The 21,795-nt window shown below is 41.0% G+C and overlaps 1 protein-coding gene and 1 pseudogene across 2 annotated transcripts in view; one reads left to right on the forward strand and one right to left on the reverse strand.

Moving 5' to 3' along the window:
* Positions 1–21,795, forward strand: part of LOC108960305 (probable disease resistance protein At4g27220) — a 97,572-nt gene that overhangs the window by 15,600 nt on the left and 60,177 nt on the right. The window lies entirely within an intron of this gene.
* Positions 880–9,890, reverse strand: LOC104448296 (annotated as a pseudogene).

Below are 21,795 nucleotides of genomic sequence, written 5' to 3' on the forward strand. Positions count from 1 at the left end.
ATGGATCATATTAAACAAATTAATAATTTAAGGATTGCATGTCAAAGTTTAGAGACTATTTCTATCATTAAATTAGGCTTGACTAAGATTTTTCTTTTGATTCTTTCTATTATTGCTTTAACCAAATCTCACTCGAATCCTCTATGTTTTTATAATGATATTTAATTTTTCGTGTAAATATTGAGACTACTAAAGTTCTTCGAAAGCTAACTTTCCTCCATAAAAATTACTAACCATATTGAGAAATTACGGACTGAATAGAAGCTTTAAGCGCAATAAATACGACACTCTGAAATCTACTTCCCACATGAGAAAACGAGAAAACGTACCCCTTCACTCTCTGAAAACACACTAATTACGCGAAAAGGTTAATTATTCCTTATAAATTCGAAGTTATTTTTCCACTTTGGAAATTGCTATTCTTCTGAAAGTAAATAGGCAAAAAAGGATGAATACTTACTTCTATACGATATACAACGTTGAAAAGAAGTGCTTTTTCTACTTGGAATTATATTAAGGTTCGATTTCTTTAAGGGTGGCGGGCCATTAGAAGAGGCGAGTTTTTCTTCCTCATGGAAACTTACTAAAAACACTTCGAAAAGATTTCGTTAAGCGCAATGAAAAAGTGGCCAATCATTAAAATACCGAAGCTTCTTCTTTTTTCTTTTTTTCTTTTTTTTTTTTTTCTGTATAAAATGCTAAATCAGTAATTTCCGCTATTTCCTTATAAGGAACCTCGTCAATCGCCTTGAGATACTTCCGGCTAATCCGAGACGAGCGACTTGCTAATGACAAAGAAGTTCCTAACCGCGATCATTGATGAGGTACTAATCATGGTGCAAGTTGCTAATCACGTTGGTGGTTTAGCAATCTCTGTCGTTGGTCTCTAAAATACTGGCCACACTGCATCATTTCAATCCCCAAAAATGGTTGCATAGAGATCCCACCCCGGAGATAACGAGACGATGGCAGTACGCTTTTACTTCAGGGGATTAACCAAAAGTTGGCTCCTATAACCTGCTGAGATTTACAAGTTCCGTTCATGTCCGAAAACTCCATAATTCAAGCAAGCATCCGAAGCGGGCATGTTTTTTCCGAGCACAAAGAAGAAAGACGGCCTTGAGCACGGACTATTTTACGCTCCTCCCGAGTTCTGGGAGATTGACTTTGTCTAGAATCTTTCGGCTGTCATTACAACAGGTTGAGCCTCGGGACGCCTTCTTGCAAGAAAGGGACCCCTTCTCACAGCATCTTGCAACTGTGGGCAAAGAAGGGAACATCATCAAGTCACAAAGATACACGACCCGGGTCTTTACATAACAAAATCTTGGTACGCCAAGGTATAACACGGAAATGACGCATTCCGCTCTGTGTATCTTACCTTGCTAGCAATTCCAGCCAGAGAAGGATCGTTCATCAGTTTGGTTGAACGTGTGAAAGCTTGTGTATTGCTTGGCAGCAACCGTACCTAGCTTCCATGCCTGAGAAGTCCACCATCCAAATTAAAACGCTAAATGAGAGGCAAGCGATGGACAATGCTTCAACCCAGTCAACACAAGGATTAAAAAAAAAAAAAAAAAAAAAGCGTGCGCTGTGAGAGAGAGAGAGAGAGAGAGAGAGAGAGAGAGACATTCAACTCCAGATGACTTCTACTCGGTGTGCATTTGTGCGTCTGTTAAGTCACCACTCAAATTAATGGACTTAGAAATAAACAAGAATGCAGGAAAGGCCCAAAGACACATCCCCGCAGACAACAAAAGCAGAAGAAACGGAGGAAAAAAAAAACAGAAAATATAAAAAAGAACTTTCACAAGATCACCTATAACAAATTTATGGTCCAAAATATGTAATCACTAACACTTATGCTTAAGGAAATAGCGTTGACATAATTACTAAAGCTCCAACCTACATGCTTCAAGGGATAACATCTCCATCTGATGATCATGTTGGTGCTTCCGTAACATGGTGAATAGGAAAGCGAGCAATATAAAAATACCTATTTTTGTGGTTTCAATGCTTGGGTCAGTTACGATATCTACTATCTCTTCTTTTGAGCAGATCTCCATCAGGCACCATGGCCTAGCTACCAAAGCTGTAATTCGCCTATAACCCTGGAAATATCAAGCTCATCACAATGGCTGACAAGCGAAATTAACCACAAATAGCAATGAGCTTCATTAAGCACATAGCTAAAAACCATCAAATAGATCTCAACATTCATCGGTCAATCTCCAATTTAGGACCAGAACATCAATTTACACTTACACGTTGATTATTTTAGTTTATGTATACTTTACATCTAAGGAAGAAGAAAGCTTGGCTCCTACAAAAAGTTTTTTCCTCTTTTGTGCATAGGAAAATAACATAGAACCAATCATTATGTTTCCTGGAAAATTGAAGAAATCCTACTTGATGCTCCTGATTACCAAATGGATCTGCTTGCTGTAACCATAAGTGGATACACAATAGTAAAACTGAGAAAGAGTAGGAAGCAACCAGAAAGGTAATGACCAACTCGATTCATAATTCCTATAACAAAATCATCTATTTCCAGTCCTCCCCTCTTTCTCTTCAGCTAAAGAAGCAAGCGTAGAACACACTGCCCGAGGATAAGATTCTGAAGGAGGATCTGCCACATACTCAGAACTCTGAATGGTTTTATAGATAAAATCCAAGGTTGGTTGATGCATGTTATGCACGAAGGAACGTACATATTGTGCCCAAATCCAAAGCAGAGCAAGTTCCACATTTGTCCAGAGTAATATTTTATAAAAATGAGAGAGATCTGTAAATGACACACCGCTAAACGAGTTTCTGCCTCCTGCTGAAGAACTGATAGGAAAAGGCCCTGCGAATCATGGCACAAGCTCAGCAATTGGAAGGGAAAAGAAAAAGGAGCTAAAACACCCAATTAAGGAGTTGCCAAACAAGCATTCAACAGTTTCTACATACTGTCTTCAAGGCTGTTGCTTAATGACTTATATCCATCACACATTCATCTCACAGGTCAGATGTATCGTTTCTATTCAGTGCGTGAATGCAACAGCTAGTTAGTCATGCTCCCTAGCTTTTGCTCTGAAATAGACATAAAAGCACTAAAGGAAGAGATTCCACAGAAGAAAATAAGCTAACAGACAGACAAGATGAGAAACTCTAAACAGGTCAGTCTCGTGAGTTCATTATGAGATCATAGACCTTCATGTCAATATAGATTACGAGTATACTCAAGGTCGCAATGAGTCAATGACCCAAAGGAACTGCTGTTGATGACTATAGAATTTTCTCCCAAATATGGGACCTGCCAACCTGCTCATGAGCTTTAATATGGATTTCGCAAACTCTGCACCTAAAATAAGCTGAAGGCAATTTTGAGACCTCTTGTTAATCTAGGTTGTCCTTAATTTCCTCAACTGCTATATCACCATTTTGCTTCTTTGTTCCCTTCTCTGAAATATCAGGCACATTCCACTATCACAAATGATCAATTAAGTTTCATTTCATATCACTAGCTTTTCTAGACAATTCATATTTAAAATCTCCATTTTGCTCTTGAACCTCATCAACTAAAGAACAGATTACAAAGATGAGCCACTACCATAAGCTAACACACTAAAAGTGGACAAAAGAACTCGACTTACCGATGGTATCAGCTTTGGACTCCTGGATGCAGCCTCATATATCAAAGAGTCTTAAGGGTTTCTTCTGCAGAACCATTCAGTATTACACTATTATCTGACCGAGCATCTCCAGCCAAATTTCCCAGTGCATGCAATGCAGCCTGAGCAATTTAATATCATATCATCAATAAACTACCACAGGAGATACAAGTAAAATCTTTGACCTCGGCTTACTGTTTGTCATGGAGTAAGCCATAAATCAAGACATTTACAGTACAAAGATTTGACAAGTTACAAACTCTCAAGAAGCTAACCACAGTTTGCACTATTCTGGTGAAAGCATGAAAGCATGTACATTTATGTGTGATGAGAGAAACTGCCTAAGATAATGAGTACTCATAACATAGCACATGTGAAAATGGAGTCAACATAACTTCGTTAGATTGTGGCAAGAATGGTGAAACTGATAACAGTAGAAAAATCTAGGCATAGCACATATCCAGGGTAAAGCATCCATTGAATAGGTCACTCAAATTAGACAGTACTGAAGAACCAGTGAAACTCTAACGTAATTAAAATATCGTTTCTAAAAGTCCTCTTACTTCTTCTATAAAAGGGACATGCTTTAACTTATGCAGTATCTAACTCATGTTCTTTTCACTTTGTCTCTCATCTTCGATGTCATCACCTTCTCAAATTACAAGGACTGACTCCATCTCATGCTATATATAAGATCATTAATTTTTAAGATATTCACACTAATTGGATCCCCTTAATTTGATAATTGATCATGACAAAACAGACAAAGAGTTGCATGGACAAAAGCGTCATATATCTGCTCACCAGCTGTTTACCACGTCCTTGTCTGTCAAAGGCAGCATACACTACATGTCTTGCAACACGATATGTGCTCGACAACAATAACTCAGCTCCCTGAGTTGCTGAAAGCCAAAATAAAAGACAGAGAGAGAAGAGAAAATCTTAGTTTCCCATGGCCGAGGGTACAAATTGAAAAATAAATAAATAAAGGATCGCTACTGCAGCAAGAGTGGAGATGGAAAAAGAAGTACACTAATCTGTTAAACCAGCATGGAATGAGTAAGCTAGGCATCTTCTAGCAGGGAACATGCAGGCAATCTATATTTTCTCTCTTTCGATGTATGGTAACAATTCATTTAATTCGTGAAATAGCGAACCGATAAAAGCTCCTCCTTGTGGCAGGGAACACAACAGCCAGACAAGCTATGGCAAACCAACGCAGTTCTACTAGCCTACATGTAACCAGCTATTATGGTTAAAGTATTACATAATCCAATTTGACCTAATGCTTCAAGGGCAGCTTCACATTCATCTGTATCTAGACTCTCTGACAAGCTGAGTCTCCCATCAATGGCAGAAACAACTATTCTGACACCTGCACTACAAAGCAAGTGTCTTCGAATTATCACTCAGTAGGGCAAGGACTCAAGTAAACCCATAATGCAAATTCTCAATGGGACAAACAAATCATGCAAGAATAATGTCACTTTATAATTGAAAGAAAAGCTACAGAAACCATAGTATAACGTAGACAAGCCACTCAATCAAGCACACCAACTTCCTCAGTTATACCAGTGAGAACTTGAATATTAGTTATTGCATTAAATTGTGATGAGATAGAAAGATTATCTGAAGCGTGAAGGCTATTATAGTGCACAAATTTGCTTAGAATGTGCTGACATAAGGCAATACCAACCAAACAATTAACCTGCTCATGACTACAAAAGCTAAATATTGGGCATATGCACAGAAATGATGGATCAACCCTACTGGATTCGTCTGTAAACATATAAGTGTCCTCCTTGGACAGTAGTCTTCCGCAAATCATCATTGCTCTGGACCTCAAAATTGACTCCAACAATGCATTGCTACAAACAATTATAGCTATTGTAGTGATGACAGTTTAGGACCTGTAGAAACTAAAATTCAGAACAAGATTGAAAGCTCTCAATTACCTTATGATAGAAGCAAGTAGCTGAAGAAGTGCAGTCCTCCACAAAATTTTCGTTGCATGCCGGATCTCAACCATCTTGTTAAATGTGCGAAGGAGAAAAGGAATTACGAAAATTTAGGGAAACAAAGGAACATAGATCGGTTAAACTCAATAAGTGTTACAGACGTATGTAGTTCACTATGCCAAGGACATCACCTCCCTCACATAGATATTAAACTGCAAGTGGATGAGCAAGCAGTGTGTTTCTTCACTAGGGAAAGTAAAAAAGGGAGAAGCATAGAGATTAACAAACCTCATACAAAAGCTCCAGAACACTCAAAGTTACAAGGGTGTCTTGAGAATCGCTGATTTCTGCCTCAAATAAACTTAGTAGATTGGAACTGTAGATAATTGATGCAACAGAACTGGAGACAGAAAACAGCTTCACTATCGAAGCTAGAACCCAAACACGACCCTGAAACATGGTTATGAAATTAGAAATTTTATCAGTACCCCACTTTCTACGAGTGTAGATAAGTAGGCGTACGTGCAAACGTAGTGCAAAGGCAAGTATGGACTTCGTCTATAAGCTTCCGTGACTTCATGGTACAATAATAACGTCTACATCAAAGGCTAAATCACAATCAACCAAAAACTACCATTGCAAAAGCACTTGGTTAATTTTTCGCATAAGATTGAGATCTGAGCACAGTGACCAAATTATCTATTCATTAGTGCCTAGGATTTTGCATCCATCACTTGTAATCAATAATTTGGATAGAAAGGAGGGTCTTTTGGGGAAGGGGGGGTGACTACCCTTCTTCAAATATGTCCAGACAAAGGAAGTAACCAGCTGATCGAACTTGTTCTCGCTAACTGATGCAAGGCAATGTAAGTTCAACTGTTCAAGTAACAACATGTATATATCCGTACCAATGACGAGCATTGAGCTGCTAAGTTTCTTAGACGCGTAACTTCACTGTCACTGGCTGGAAAAACAACGTTCTGCAAGGTAACATAAGACAGCCATCTCAGGTAAGTAGCTTATAATATCAATAAACCGAAGCCATAAGAAATAAGTCTGAGCACGGATCAGAGTCAAATCCTTACTGTACCTCTTTGAAGGCATGCCAGAGTCTTAATAGCATCCATTGAAGCTGCAGTAACTTGTTCATTTCTATAGAACAAATGAACTACATTTCACTAAGATAGGAAGAGATTCCCACCAAATCATCATAATTCTAACATGGATATTTTCAATCACTAAAATTAGCACCGCTTAATTTTATTAAAACCCAGGTAGGAGTCTTGAGAGACTGTTTCTGAACTTGAAGAGAATACCATGCCATACATCCAAGTTACGTAATGGTTTATCCAACAGCAATTAATTCTTCGTTCCAAAAGTTTTTCAGAGAGCAATTTTCTCCTTTAGCATTTGGATAGAAGACTATGGAGAGAAGAGAATTGTTGGTAAAAGTAAACATATGTAAGTTATAATGACAAATTTACCCTTTAAAACAGTAATGCTTTTCAAGTCTGCTAAGAAAGGCATAAAAGCAGCAAAAGGTCAGTTTGGAGAGAAATATTCTCTCTCTCAAAATTCCTTCCAATTCCTTCACTTCCCTCTCTTTCGATTTCCTCACTTCATCCATAAAAGTTATTAAGAGAGCAGATGGTGCTACTGGGCAGAGGCTGCTTAATTCCCGCTATCTCACTGACTGAGCTCTGGACCACTATAACGAGTCCGCTAAAGAATGTCTAGTAATGGCATCTCTAGCAAAATTGTCAGTCCCAGTTGATAAATTGCTTTGAATACCAAATAAAGCTGGCATTTCTACAAAATCCTTGGTAGTTTTTCAAGTGGGGAGCAAAGCGTTTCTCATTTTCTTTTACTAGGAAATTCGGATGCTATCTCCTTGACATCTCAAATCACCGAACATGTCGAGCGTCAATTCGTCTTAAAATTTTAATGGACATCACAATGACTCGTGGTGCAAGATCCAGGGACATCTCCATAGTGGCTGCCACTTTACTCGACAAGACTGGGATTTCGGTCTCAAAAGTCCCTCCTCTACCAATATAAGTATATACTACTTCTACCTTCGTGGAAACCCTAGGTATGGCCATCTTCCTCTATGTAATATATGTATAAAACTCATTTCTACCTTTCTGGAAACCCATACATGGCCAACTTCCTCTGTATCATAAACTTCCCATTTCTAGCACTATTTAAACGACAGACCATGCCTATGGAGTAGACAGTCAAGATCAAGAAATTCCACAATACAGAGTCAATTGAAAAAACAAAAAAAATCACTATTATGTTCTTACCCATTAACAAGGCAATCAAGAAAAAGTGGGTAAATATTGTAGTCAATAACTATCTTCACAGCAGACAAAGACTTTTCATCCGAAATTTCCAACAGGCAAGAAAGACACCTGAAATTTTTTTTAATAATTAGAAGAAATAAAAATAGAAAAACCAAGAGCACAATTCAAAGTGCGAGGTACATATAATCACCGCATAAATTAACTTTGAATTCAGGGTGGACATTTCATCTTTTAATTTTCTCCTAGACACAGCTCCAGTAAATATCTCCCTCAAACTAAGTTCAGTAACTTGCTAAATATTCTTACTTCTAAACTCCAATATCATTCAGTAGAAATATGGACAAACAGAAGAAACATATATAACATCTCATCAAGTCGATAAAACTGACTTTGACATGTTTTTCCTTTCCTAACTATAAGAAAACAGAAGGTTTTACCAAGTATAAGCAACCGGGAGCTTTGTGATCTTTTATATATTCTTGACAAATTAGGATCAACTGCAAATCAATGTAAACGACCAAGAAACACTTTGTTTCCCTTTGTCTGTAACCAATCCCATCAAAGAAGGTGATTATCAATCTAACCTTAGGAGGACGGAAACCAACAACCTTGTTTTAGAAAAGTGCAGTGGGGTGCGGAGCAATGACCGCATGTGGAAAACTCCAAGCTTTTTCTGGAATTGGATGGCTGACTTTCTTTAAAAGATCTTTATGTAATGACAGGATGCGCTCATTTCGCAGTTGTCTATGGCTCGCTATTTCTGAACTACAGCAAGTTCATGAAGGTGGTCCACCTCATGACTACAGACCGGCAGCTTATTCTCTAAGCTAAAGACCAGGATATTGGAAGTTAGGGCTGTGAATTAAGTGCGGTTGGCATTCTGCATTTTAAAAGTTAACGTGTGCTATCTGGTGTTGTAATCGTATAGCCACAGAACACAGAAATCATCCATTGGACCTAAATCAATAGCAGGGGTTAAAACCTATTTCATACTAACCGTTTTGCAAGCTAGACATCTGACTTCTTGTGAAGCTGCCTGCAAACCAACTTGTACAAAAGGCTGCACAAACAAATAAAAATTTGGGGAAGCATGAAGCTCATCTTTTTATACGCGCACAGAGGGGAGAGACCCGCCTAGACTACAAACGCAATAGAGAAGCGATTCAAATCCATCCAAAAGGGCTTCCCATGGTACAGGAACCTAAGATTATCGAAGGTTTCGAGCATACCATAAAGTGCGGGATCAGGGAAGCGCCGTATTTGGTCTTGAACACTCTCTCCAGACAATTAACCAGTGTACTTTCGAGACCGGGCACATCCGCTCTCGTTTGCAAAGCGCTGCATATACGAGAAAACCAAAATCGAACAAACGCTTCTCTTAACTTCTTGAGCAAGTCAGAATCAGCAAAAAGCCACAAAACAAAAAAACGACGTCAACAAACAGTAGACGGTCACGAGTTGCTATCGGGTCGCAAGAACGAAGAAATCCAGCGAAGATGATAAAAAGAAATGGGTAGGAAACAGAACGACAAGCTTGTCCGAAGAAAAAAGAATCAAGCAGAAAAGAAGTCGGAATCGTCCGAGACACGTCACCTGATGATGACGGGAAGAGGAAAGCGATCGAGAAACTCCTTCGCGGCCGCGTCGTTCTGGACGCCTGAATCAGCAGGCACCACGAAAGACGAAGAAATGAAACAAACAACTCCGGGAAACCGAGAAGAGAAACGAAACCGAGATCGGGAAAAGCCCTAACCGGGATAGAGGGCGAAGTCGGAAGCCGCTTCCAGCAAGCGGGAGGTGTCCTCCATGAAGTACTCTTCCTCCATTGGCGCTCTCTGGTCCATCGCTTCGCTCGCCGAGTGAAGAAGCAGCAGCAGACTGGATGAAGAGAGAGGAGAGAGAGAGAGGGACGTTGCCCCGGATTCGCGTACTGGAGAGGCGCGTGGCAATCGCCGTGGGTTCGTGTCTGAATGACGATGAACAAGTTCCAGTCCGATCTGTTTGAGAAATGGGCTTTTATTGCAGGACGAGCCCGGCCCAATGGGCCCATGATGTCTTGCCGGTCAGCCCCATTCTATTTTTCTTTTCTTTTTTCTTTCTTTATTTTCAATAACAGAGTAATAAGAGCCTCTCTAGCATTATTTTCGTAGTAATAATGCTCAGGCTCAAAATAGAACTTTTATATTAGGCCCCTAACAATTATAACCCCACACCCACTCATGACCACGAGTCTCGGCAAGAGTATGTATGCATAGGTGCATCGGTCATGGTAACCCCATCGAAAAACTGATCGATGTCTCTATTTTTTCAACGGGATATCTACTCTATTATGCACGGAAATTGAAATATCACTTTCTTCTTGACTTTGGTTTCAACCTCCCTCCCCTAGGCAAGGAAGCAATTGATGCGGGGGAGGTTAAGATTTGAAGAAACGTATATCAAAATTCCTCCGTTCCCTTTTACTAAGTACAATAGTTTGAGCAAAAATTCGCATGATTATGCACGCGAATGCACAAAGATTTCATACGTATGGAGAAGAAAATGCATATGGGCCGAATGGTTGGCCCACTAGATCTTACAAAGTTCCCAATAAGATTTTGAAGGAAAGTGATGCCTGAAAGAGAAATTGAACGGTGTCACTTGGAGGGCCTGGAAAGGCGCACTTCCTACTTGCCAGGCCCAACCCCACCTGTTTAGGACCGACCGTTTTAGAACGGTTCTTTGGGCTTTGAGATAGTTTCTGCTAGTTCGTGTTAGGACAGGACCATTTCGACAACATCGTTGGTGGGCGGAGTCAACTCTCGTCAACATCGCTTGTTGACCGCTCCCGCCATTGGGCCATTGAGAAGTTTGAAAAGTCGACCCATTGATCAAGCCCTCGTTAAATCCATTTCAAGTAAAGCCAAGGATACGGAGGGCCGTTCTCAACATCTTTGGATGTCAAACACGGCTTGCTTGTTCAATCCAACCCACTCCTTTGAAGGGCCGTGGCACTTTGCTCAATATGCTAACCCGTGGATCAATTTGATGGGAGAATAGTAACAACCCGAACACCACAGTAACTTTAGAATTGCTCATCTCCTTTGCCCCCAAAATCTTGTGCTATCATCTTTAATTTCAGAAAAACTAAAGCGCACAAAAAAGGGTTAATGCCACGATAAACCTCAAATGGGTACACATATGACAAATTTACTATAAACTAATATTTTGATCATCAAAAAATCCAAACCGGTAAAGTTTCCTCTAATTTCACTCTTATTAAATGACCCGTAGGAGTTTATGGATATTTCAATTTGAGATTCTATTCTTCATTTTCGGAGGTGTATCAATTTATGATTTTTCGTAATACTAACGGAAGATAAACTTGTTACAAATGCACCGATTAGGATTTTTGATTGGAAGTAAATTTATCATAAATGTACTATTTTGAAATTTTTGTGATTAAAAAGATTAATTTTTGATAAATTGTCATAAGTATATCGTGATATTAACCAGGAAAGAAAAGGTTGAGACAAAGTAAAAGACTAGAAAGAAAAGAAATGTGTGGTGTCTTTGTAGTACTACGCGCAACGAGTTGTCGGCGAAATGAGAAAAAAGATATGCTGCCCTCACCATGATGTTGTAACCTTGTTGCATCTTCCATGGCCGTACTTTCGAAGCCATGTCAAGTGTGTTTTTGGCGCTTCTTGATTCGGCCCGTCTCATCATTTCTTTCTACCACAATTGTATGGCCTTGGTTTGCGGTCTAACAAATTTCATGGTAGAATCTACCCCATAGAGATTTTCTCAAACATCTCATTAGCTGTAATAGATTTGTCCGACAACAAATTCGAAGGGCCTATTCCACTTCCATCGCTTGTCACATTATTTTATGTTATTGCGAGTAATAATATTACAAGAAAGGTCCCTTCTTCAATGTGCCATGCCACCAAGTTCGAGATCCTTGACTTGTCGCACAACAGCATAACAGGTAGCTTGCCTCGGTGCTTAACAAATTTCAGTAACAATCTGTCAATTATGAACTTGCAAATGAACCAATTTGAGGGCACAATTCCTTGATCATTTTCTCAGAGAAATAACTTGTCAACTCTTGACTTGAGTTGAAATCCATTTGAAAGCACATTGCCATGATCCCTTGTAGGGGTGAGCGCAATTCCCGAGTAGAACTGGGAACAAGAGAACCGAACCGGAGGGTTCGGTTTGGTTCCCGGTTCTCTTTTTCTAGGAACCGACAATTCTCAGTTTCTGAATTGGCCCCTTTAGAACTGGTTAGGGTTCCTAAAAATCCCCAAATCAATTTTTATTGTTTAGTGTTTATCCTCAGTAGTCAATTCGGTTCTCCTCTCTCGTTCTTTGCCTCTACCCACTCCCTAACGTCGCTTGCCCTCGATGCCACCGCCGGACGCCCCTTGCCCTCGATGCCGTCGTTAGAAGCTGCTCGTCTCACCGTTGGATGCCAATCTCGCCCTGCCTTACCTCCCTCGACGTTGTCACCCCCACTTGCCTTGGCTCGGCCCGCTAGACGCCACTCACCCTCAACGCCGCCGCTGGACGTTGCTCGTCCCCCTGGTGGATGCCGTTCGCCACTCACCCAGTCGCCCCCAACACCGCTCATCGCTTGCCCAACCACCCCCGATGCTGCTCACCTAATCGCCCCCAACACCTCTTGTCCAATCGCCTTCGACATCGCTCGCCACTCGCCTAGCTGCCCCGACGCCGCTCATGGCTCACCGCTTGCCTTTCGTGCCAATGATCTCTGTCGGCCCCTCTCTCCGTCATTTTGCGAAGTATCGCAAAACTGAGCAAAGCCCTTTGTTGTCCTGTAGATTTCAGTTCTCCTTTAGTGTTGTTTTCTTGTGCGGCCTATGCATTTCATTCGGAAGAGAGGAATGTAAAGGTGGGTATGTTTAGGGGAGCATTTATTGCATTCAATTAGGTCAAAAAGTTTGGACAACGTAGAAATTGAAATTGAGTTGAGACAATTCATTTGCTCATTAACATATAGTTGGCTTCTGTTGCAGTTCATGATATGCTATGGCTTTTCGTTGATTTACTTTCTCGGAACCATTGTCTCTTGGCGCATCTTGGCTCACGATCGATAGTGTCTCGGTTCCCTCTTTTTATGTTATGTGGTGAATGAGTTGGAAAATATAGAAAAGTCATTCTTGGTGATTTCATCTTTAGGTTGCATTCCCGTGTCATACAAATTTTGGGTTTGTTCTTTGTTCCGAGTCTCCTAGATGGCTGGTAAGTTATTAGTGGAGTAGAGGCATAGACATTAACATTTCAATTGCAATCCACTTTGACACACAATCGAATTGGTGCAAATTGCCAGTCTAAGTATATGCTCGTGGTGTATAATCATAGAACTCAATGACGAAGCCAAGATTATGAACTTTTCATTGTAAGAATAGCATAAAGTCATTCGCAGGTAAAAGTGCACCGAGAGAAGGAGTTTGAAGTCACATTATAAAGACTTAGAGGCAAAAGTGTCAATATTACTCAGGAAGTAGCCGATATTAGAGTAATATCTCAATCTTGCTTGTCTTTTAGATAATTTGGAATTGTTTGATTTTTACTACTAAGGTATCTCATTTCTGCCATGCCCCGAACCTTGAGCACACGCACATCTCTCTGTGGTCGATACAAATGTGACGTTCCCAAGACGCGTTGCCGACCCATTCATTTTTATGCACATGCGGAGCGTATAAATAACTCCTGATAACAAAAAACATGGGATAGGAAAGCAAGGCACATTTCACAAAAGACAACTTTTATAAACAATGGGTTTAGATATAAAATGAGTCTTTGATAGAGAACATAACTCATGGTGGAACAGAAAATGATGAGTAAAACATTCAAAATATCTTGAAATTCCAAATAACTTTACTAAAAAATAACAAAAGGGAGTTCACTCCCCAATAATTAACTGTCCACAATTTAAAATAATTTGTCTACATTGTAGTCATGGCCATAGCCAAGCATTTATTTATTTATTTATTAATGGTCACATTATGTCCATAGATTGTCTTATAGAAAAAAAAACTCTCCTATAGACTAGATTAATATGCCTTAAAAAATGATGAACATAGACTTCCTTGGCATGTATTATGCAGCAAGATTGAATGATAACGGAAAAAATTCATCGGTAAAATTCAAGTTATGAGATTAGTCTGTCAATGCCCATTTGACATCAATGTCCCGAAGACTACCTTTGCGGTGTCTCGCCGGTTCAAGGTGTTATGAAATCGCACGTTGATTCTAGAAAAATAACGCTCGCAAACAATTCACCAAGCATAATATAATAATAAAATAATAGAATCGGAAGAACACGCTAGAAAATTTGTTAACGAAGTTCACCCAAACCTGGGTTATGTCTCCGCGTAGAGGCACTCTGCGAATCCACTAGACTTCGAAAAAAGTTGGAATACAACGATGATCTTTTCTTAAGATCGGGGCACAAAAAGATTGAGAACCCTCATAAAGGAAAAACTCACTTTTTTCTTCTCTTTTTCTTGCCTCTTTATTTTCTTTTTCAGCGTCTTGACGACCAGCGTTTTGCCATTGCTAATGTAAATGTATCACTTTTAACCTAAAAGCAAATTTGATGGAAAAGACTAAAAAAAACCCCTAAAAATATTTGGCTTCATCTATAACAATCTCCCGCTTGAAGACAAATATACCCGAGCACCAATCAACTTTGCATCCATCTTCTTCAAAAAACTAGTTGTTGACACCTAAATTTTGGTGGTCTAATCATTCCTTCATTACATAGAAGATTAGGGACTAAAATTTAGCCCTTAAGCAAAAATATTAAATTAAATTGCTTAGCATATAGATATTAGGGGGCATATTTCATTTAAGTATACATTTGTTGAGCCTTGGAGGGGATGCAACTGTGTAGAATGAGAAGTTTGAAGTCGATGGAGATGGAGATGTTTCTAAGTAGGACAATTTAAATCAGGATCTTGAAGGGACAGAAAATGGTGACCATCTCGATGAATCAAAAGAGAGCATTCCTACCCCAAGAACCGCTTGTCCGGAACTCGACTTGAATGTGGATTTGGATGAAAATGGGAATTCAAAATCAATATTAGCTTCGGTCCGACTAAGTATATCGCCCGCTCTTGACGCTGGATTCATGCATGAGGAATATCCTGAGTGGTCTCTTTCTGAAGTTGAGAAGATGGCCATCGATCCCGTTCAGCTTGCAAACTTGAATAGAGAGATGGATGAAGATGATGAAGATAACGATGAAGAAGGCTAAGTTAGCATGATGCTTTGGTGCTATTTGTTGATGCAAAACCATTAAATGTGTTTGGATAGAGGCGTAAACACCTCACATGCTAAACTTTGGAAACATTGTCAAGACAGGGTTGAAACTGACTAGTTCCAAGCTACTTTAGGAAGTTCATAGTTCAACGTGTCAGATTGCATACATGTATAAAAGCTTGTGATGATCGTCACATGGTGTTATCATCAGTCAACTCACTATTATCATTGCCTTTTCATCCCTTTTCGGTTTGGAATGTATTGACATCATCAAGTCTATTTCATGTTTCAATGCATGAGTGTCGAATCTTATATTTGCGTATCCATCTTTCCTTGTACTCTGTAATAGGAAAAATAGGAAAGCCCAATTTTGCAAGGGAGTTGAATCGCGGTGGCCTTACACCATTACACATTGTGTCGGCCATGGGGGATTTGAAAGTCACAAGGGAGCTTCTAATAGTAGGCCTTGATCTTTGCATGATTGAGAACAAAGGTGGCTGGACACCGTTCCACTATGCGGCCATCAAGTGTAGGGTCAAGTGAAGAACCTAGCTTACTTAAAGTAAACACCTGTCAAGTGTAGGGGGCAGGGGTTTAACAACCACAACTATTCATCATCGCTAAATTATTCTGTTCCACGTCCTCGTCCTCATCGATCTCCCCTTCTTCCTTGCTCCAGTTGGCGGCCTCGACTGAGTACACCAGAGAGTCAGGATCGCTTTCGAGTTTGGGATTCTTGGCATCCACTACTGATCCACCCTCAGGATCTACGGTGCCATTCCCAAGCGCAACCTCCAAAACATATCGAGGTATATCGGATTCCGACACAGGACCCTCCCTTCGCCCATCATGATAGTGGCGATACCATGACCGGTACCTATGAGGCACCTTTTCGGGTTCACCCACGTCAACCAAGACAGTGGATTTTATCATTACATACTCCGATCCTTTAGGGTGAGGGTGTATTGAAATATGATAACCTACTTCTGTGACTTCCTCCGGTATACCAAAATGCACGAGAGGAGGGGGAGGTGCTACCATCTAGGGACCCGAAATGTTGTCCCACAACGGGGTGAGACTACGTCTCAGCAAGTTCTACCCCCTAAGACCCGATTAGGAAGCCAATACGCCCTAAAGGCTACCTAAGCCCAAATAGGCGTCGAGAACTTACTTTGGCCTCGGTTCATTCCCGCAAGTCGGTTCAATTCATAAATGTTGATCGGTACATCATCCACTCAATTCAATCGGATCGACTTATCGATCAATCGACTTGGTTGATTATATGTCATCGAGACCATCACACGGTCACATCAATTAATCATTCTCAACTCTTAGCCATGGCCTAACAGGCACAACCTAAACTAAGTGGTAATCACGGCCCCACTAGCAACTTTTCTATATTTGGTGGTCATCACGGCCCCACTCCGGCAATTTTCTAGGTTTAGTGGCATCTTTGTCCCACTCGGCACTTTTCTTAAGTTTAGTAGCATCACGGCCCCACTCGGTAATTTCTTAGATTTATACCTACATTATCTAATTTTGGTATAAATCCTCATAATCTCAAATTTCGCTTAATTACCACAATTCGGTACTCAATTAAATAAACGAGATAGCACCACATCAATCAAAGCCACGAAATTCCGGTCACCGACCATCCCGGTTGAATTTCCAAAAATAAATAATTAATTAAATAATTACGGAAAATAATAAATAAATGCAATAAATTCAACTTAGGCCGTTATAGCCTAATTGAAAGCCGAAACGGACTCGGAAAAATTCGAAGTTTTGTTCAATAATTAATAGCACGAGTCTACTTGCTAATGTCACTAACTAACCACCTAACATGCATCGGCAGATAATTAAATTAACTAATCTAATCTAATCTAATCTATCCACCTAAACCATGCTTAATTAACCTAATCAATCCATAATCGTAATTAACCGACTAAGCGGGAATTAGTGAGTTCAACTCATTTGTTTCACGATCCGTCCAATTCAAAATGTCGGGAATGCAACGGGGACCGATTAACTCCATGGTAGGCCCAGATTTTAAGGCCCGGAACCACCTCAAAACAGGCCTTGAAGCTGCTAGAATACCCACTTCATCAGCCTTTGTTTGTTGCTGTAAACAAAGAAAACAAAGGCTGAACAAGTCAAGTAAGACTGGTGAAGGCAACGGCAAAGCCGAGCGACCAACAACACGAGCTCACGGTGGTTGGACAGGGCTCACGGTGGCCTGAGTTGATCGTGAGAGCTCCTGGGTCACGCGGACAGAGGCGGACGACGAGCTGGGACGCGCGGACAGGCAGCACGGGCGAGCGGACGCGAAGGTGAGTTGGCTGCTCCGGCGGGCATGCGGTGGCGCGGCTGCTTCCGGCGGCTTGTGGGGTCGACGACTGCTTCTCTCCTGTTGGTTGCTAGGTTTCGAACAAGGCAAGGAGGGAGAGGCGGTCGCATGGCAAGGGGGAAAGAGGAAGGAGGGAGAGATTGGAGGGGCCACAAGCCTTGATCTTCCACCATATTGTTCCCTTGACTCAACCACAACCACAAGCACTTCCTTGTTTGCAATTCAGCTAACCATGCACATCCTTGGACACTTGAAATGGTCCAAAATCATAGGGAAATGGGGAGCTACGAAATTGGCTAAGTTTCCTCCCAACTGGACACATGTTCTTGTTTAAATCAACATGATTTGGCCTCAATAAATTCAATCGATACTCCTCCGATCATCTTGGCATTTTTCCTTACAAATACAACTCACTCGCTTCCTAAATTTGCGATAAAAAACGATCCCTGGCTATTTTGAACAAAACGGCCCTACCTTGACTTTTTCTCAAAAAGTCTCGGGTTGGAGAAAAATCTTCTGAGATTGAGTTGATGCTCCTAGAATTTATTGTGACATGAAAAAATCTTCAATTTCTGAAATCGAATTTAAATTTGCGGTTAATTTCTCTCAGACGCATTTTTAGCGTGACCTAGGTTACTAGGTATGTTTCAGAAACTTTTAGTACAAATGACCCGTGGTCAATTTTCTTTGAGTCACAATGAACCCACTCGATACATTGGCGACTCTTGGTTGTCGTGAAAATCTCGAGGATTCAAATACGGACACAAGGTACCAAATGATAGAAAAATCGTCTAATGCCGGCCCGACGATAATTTTTCAATTTAATGGTGTCACCCATAATTGGCCACACATCTCAATTGAGTTGACCTATCTCTGATCTCAAATCTATTTTTAACTGTACCATAATAGCCTCTAAAGATGATCAAGGTCGAGAAGCCGCTTCCTAGTTGAATTCTTAGGTCTATTGCATTAAAATTCTTTAATAGCTTCCCTGGATTGTCTAATTATCTCAAGAGTGATCAACTTTGAGAACAACCTTATAGGCGCGTCGATGAAATACCCAATTTATTTAATAGAAAACAAGATTGAAAATTTGGGATGTCACAACTCTTCCCATTTTATAAAAAGGTGGGGGTACAACTGTTGTCACGCCCCGAACCCCGAGCGCGTGCACATCCCACTGCGGTCGATCAAATATGCGACATCCCAGGATACGTCGCCGACCCATTCATTTTATTACGCATGCGGAAGTGAAACAAATCCCCTGACAACATTGAACTTGGGATAGAAAAGCAGGCAATCAATCACAATACCAAACACTCATTTACAAACACATAGGTTTAAATACAACTCTGGACTGTTTACAAAGTAGACCGGCTCGACAAAAGGGGAACTATCCTAAAACCAACTAGCAGGACACGTTCACCGATACTTCAGTCTCCACTTTTCCAGACTTAGGGCTTCGGGTCCTCCACGACCGCCATCTAGGGACCTGAAATTTTAATCCCACAACTGGGATGAGACGATGTCTAAGCAAGTTCAACCCCCTAAACCCTTATTAGAAAGAAAATACGCCCAAGGGTGGCCTAGCCACATCACACAGAGAACTTACCTCACTTCAGTTCCTTCCTGTAGGTTAGCAAAATTCAAATCACCCAACCATAGATAGTAATAGGAACTCAAACAATTGGAACGCCATCACTTTCATATAAATCACAATCGCACTTAGCACGCATTCCAATTATTATTCACTGCCACACAAGGGCATAGCCTACTCGCAGTTCGGCTATCTACTGGCATATAGCCAGGCATCGCCTCCCCCCATTGAGCATGGCTTCGTCAGTACGTCGACGGCATTCCCGAAGGAGCGTGGGCCCAGAATCTACTGCGACCCGCAACCACCGCGTGGGCATCCCATATAGGGGCAAGTCCGGCTCAACAGCCCAGGACGATTCCTCTTAGTTATCACACAGTCAAAGCATACTTGGCCCCAGGACAATTTATATTTCACTCAATGCTTCAACTTAAAACAGTGATCCCGACCATTTTTCTTCATATTAAAAATATTCCAGAAATTACTCACGCGCGTGGGGACACGCTAATTTCGAATCAAAAAGCCAATATCTCACTTTTTCAAACCCCACTATTTAATATAATCATTAAAATCCAATTTTTTGCATCAAAACCCAACACTTGGATTTTTATGAATATAATCCATATTTATCACAATCAACACTCAATTTGCCACATCCATTCATCAAATTCAAATTCTAAATGCCAAAAGAAGCGATCATCACGAAATTCGAGAAAATAAGATTCCAAAATCATTTTTAGAATTTATTAAATAATTAAATTTATTCGAAAATTAATTAAATAATAATATCCCTATCTTTCACGATCCACACTCAATTCATAATATCCAATTATCAATTTCAAAATCCGACTATACAAAAAGTGCGGCCGACACGAAATTCTCGAGAATTTATGGTCCCGACAAAATTTTCAGAATTTAATAAATAATTAAATTTATTCCGAAAATAATTAAATAATAATATTTTAATAATTTCGAATAATAATATACTATTAAATTATTTAATGATTTCGGAATATTTAAATAAATCAAAAGTAAATTCTTTTATGTCACATCAAAGCTTATATTAATGTAATCACTCACTTAGCCTTAAATTAAACACAATTTAAGTTAATCAAACACCTTAATATAATCTACACTTAAATAAATTAAACTAAGCACCCCTAAAGCATCATCAACACTCTAATCAAGGTTTAGTGAGTTAAACTCACTGGATTAGCGAGCCGAGCGAACCAAAACGACGAGGACGACGCGATGATCGACTTTCCTCAAGGCGGGCCGAGCATCCGGGCTCGGGAAGGCGGCCAAAACGGGCCAAACATGGGCTGCCATACCCATTTTCTAGCTACTGATTTGGGGCTGGAGGAGGCGGATCCGGCGCCGAAATGGGCGGAGGAGAGGGAAGGCAGCTCGGACGGAGCTCCGGCGAGGCTGACGGTGGCTGGAGGCGGCTGAGCCGTGGCCTAAACTGGCCGAACAGCTCCCTAGACGCATGAGCAGAGGCCAACGGAGACGGCCTGGCGTCGGCCGAGCGCGGGCGAGCGCGGGCAGTGGCGGAGCACGAGACGGCGAGCGGCGACGGCGACTTCGGCTGCGGCGCGCGGCGGTGAGGCCTCAACGGCGAGCGGGCTTGCGTCGATCTTCAACTTGCAGGGGCGTCGAACAGCAAGGGAATGGAGGAGAGAGATGGAGGTGCGAGCGGGTAGGGCGAGCGGCGAGGCGAGGGGCTGCGACGGCGACGACGGCGAGCGAGCAGGTGGCCGGTCGGGCGGGCGAGCGGCTGGCGAGCTGCTGGTTTCCATCGGTCTCTCCCTCCTCCCCATTCAAGGAACAAACTCAAGGTTGAAGATGATGGAGATGGGTTGGAGGTGACATCCCACCTTTTGAAGAACAAATCCCTACCCTCCACTTATCACGATTTTATGCACTCTTGCCCCCCACACCATGACATCACAAAGTGATGTCATACTCCACTAACTCTATTCTCCACAACCTCTTCCAATGGGTGCATTTTATTTTTCCGCCGAGGCATAAAACTTTGTCCATTAATCTCTTTAATTCCATTCAATTATCTTCCAATTGAGTCCAATTGAAGTCCATAAAATTAATCCAATGTCACCACACTTCAATTCACATTTTCACTTGTCCATAGAATCAACTTAAGTCCCAAAAGTACGACTAAAAGCGGGCCTATTAATTTCTCAAGCCAAATTAACCAATCTCTGATTTAATTTGCTGAAAAACTCTGATTACATGAAAAATCTTCCGAAGATAAGTCAATGATCCTGAAATGATTTGTGATACCCTATGACTTCCAATTTCTGAATTCGATCTCAATTTCACGGTTAATTTCACTTTGGCACGATACTAGCGCGGCCCAACCTACCGGGTAGCCTTTAGAAATTTTAATGCATTTGATCTGTGGTTGATCATCTCAAGCCACAATGTACATCTTTGAAACATTGACGACTTTCGGTTGTCGGGGTAATCTCAAGGTTTCAGATACGGACACAGGGTACCCAATTGATGAAAAGTCGGTCTAGTGCCGATCGACAAGAGTTGTGCGATCCGGTGGAATCACCCACACTTGATCACATGCCTCTGTCGAGTCGACCTATCTCCGACTAATCGATTTTTAATTGTGCCGTAATGACCCTTGTAGATT

This window comes from Eucalyptus grandis, chromosome 6 (assembly GCF_016545825.1).
Source record: "Eucalyptus grandis isolate ANBG69807.140 chromosome 6, ASM1654582v1, whole genome shotgun sequence".
Classification (NCBI taxonomy): domain Eukaryota; kingdom Viridiplantae; phylum Streptophyta; class Magnoliopsida; order Myrtales; family Myrtaceae; genus Eucalyptus; species Eucalyptus grandis.